The sequence below is a fragment of the Bos grunniens genome, chromosome 4 (genome assembly GCF_055505025.1).
Source record: "Bos grunniens cultivar Pamir isolate PY7600 chromosome 4, Bosgru_T2T1.0, whole genome shotgun sequence".
Classification (NCBI taxonomy): Eukaryota; Metazoa; Chordata; class Mammalia; order Artiodactyla; family Bovidae; genus Bos; species Bos grunniens.
The window spans coordinates 119,610,695-119,612,821 of NC_141168.1; the positions used below are offsets into that span (position 1 = coordinate 119,610,695).

General features: G+C 40.6%; 1 non-coding gene across 1 annotated transcript; it reads left to right on the forward strand.

The window, feature by feature from the left end:
* Positions 1-1,692: 1,692 nt before the first annotated feature.
* LOC147374735 (U6 spliceosomal RNA) lies at positions 1,693-1,799 on the forward strand. The gene has a single exon (XR_015163328.1). It is a non-coding gene; the product is annotated as a U6 spliceosomal RNA (small nuclear RNA).
* Positions 1,800-2,127: the final 328 nt, after the last annotated feature.

Here is a 2,127-nt window from a genome sequence, read left to right on the forward strand (position 1 = left end):
AGTGAAGTTGCTCAGTCATGCCCAACTCTTAGTGACCCCATGGACTGCAGCCTACCAGGCTCCTCCATTCATGGGATTTGCCAGGCAAGAGTACTAGAGTGGGGTGCCATTGCCTTAACAGGCAAATTTGGCACTAGAGTATCGAATGAAGCAGGGCAAAGGCTAATAGAGTTTTGCCAAGAGAACACACTGGTCATTGCAAACACCCTCTTCCAACAACACAAGAGAAGACTCTATACATGGACATCACCAGATGGTCAACACCGAAATCAGATTGATTATATTCTTTGCAGCCAAAGATGGAGAAGCTCTATACAGTCAGCAAAAACAAGACCAGAAGCTGACTGTGGCTCAGATCATGAACTCCTTATTGCCAAATTCAGACTTAAACTGAAGAAAATAGGGAAAACCACTAGACTATTCAGGTATGACCTAAATTAAATCCCTTATGATTATACAGTGGAAGTGAGAAATAGATTTAAGGGACTAGATCTGATAGAGTGCCTGATGAACTATGGACGGATGTTCATGACATTGTAGAGGAGACAGGGATCAAGACCATCCTCATGGAAAAGAAATGCAAAAAACCAAAATGGCTGTCTGAGGAGGGCTTATAAACATCTGTGAAAAGAAGAGAAGCGAAAAGCAAAGGACAAAAGGAAAGACATTCCCATTTGAATGCAGAATTCAAAAGAATAGCAAGGAGAGATAAGAAAGCCTTCCTCAGAGATCACTGCAAAGAATTAGAGAAAAACAACAGAATGGGAAAGACTAGAGATCTCGTCAAGAAAATTAGAGATACCAAGAGAACATTTCATGCAAAGATGGGCTTGATAAAGGACAGAAATGGTATGGACCTAATGGATGGAGAAGATATTAAGAAGAGGTGGCAAGAATATACAAAAGAACTGTACAAAAAAGATCTTCACGACCCAAATAATAGTGATGGTGTGATCACTGACCTAGAGCCAGACATCCTGGAATGTGAAGTCAAGTGGGCCTTAGAAAGTATCACTACGAACAAAGCTAGTGGAGGTGACGGAATTCCAGTAGAGCTATTTCAAATTCTGAAAGATGATGCTGTGAAAGTGCTGCACTTAATATGCCAGCAAATTTGGAAAACTCAGCAGTGGCCACAGGACTGGAAAAGGTCAGTTTTCATTCTAATCCCAAAGAAAGATAATGCCAAAGAATGCTCAAACTACTGCACAATTGCACTCATCTCACACACTAGTAAAGTAATGTTGAAAATTCTCCAAGTCAAGCTTCAGCAATACGTTAACCGTGAACTTCCAGATGTTCAAGCTGGTTTTAGAAAAGGCAGAGGAACCAGAGCTCAAATTGTCAACATCCACTGTATCATGGAAAAACCAAGAGAGTTCCAGAAAAACATCTACTTCTGCTTTATTGACTATGCCAAAGCCTTTGACTGTGTGGATCACAATAAACTGTGGAAAATTTTGAAAGAGATGGGTATACCAGACCAGCTGACCTGCCTCTTGAGAAACCTATATGCAGATCAGGAAGCAACAGTTAGAACTGGACATGGAACAACAGACTTGTTCCAAATAGGAAAAGGAGTACATCAAGGCTGTATATTGTCACCCTGCTTATTTAACTTATATGCAGAGTACATCATGAGAAATGCTGGGCTGGAAGAAGTACAAGCTGGAATCAAGATTGCCGGGAGATGTGCTCGCTTCGGCAGCACATATACTAAAATTGGAACGATATAGAGAAGATTAGCATGGCCCCTGTGCAAGGATGACACGCAAATTCGTGAAGCGTTCCATATTTTTGGGAACGCGGGTATACCTGTGGCGGATTCATTTCGATATCTGGCAAAACTAATACAATATTGTAAAGTTTAAAAAAAAAAAAAAAAAGATTGCTGGGAGAAATACCAATAACCTGAGATATGCAGATGACACCACCCTTATGGCAGAAAGTGAAGAGGATCTAAAAAGCCTCTTGATGAAAGTGAAAGAGGAGAGTGAAAAAGTTGGCTTAAAGGTCAAAATTCAGAAAATGAAGATAATGGCATCTGGTCCCATCACTTCATGGGAAATAGATGGGGAAACAGTGGAAACAGTGTCAGACTTTAATTTTTTGGACTCCAAAGTCACT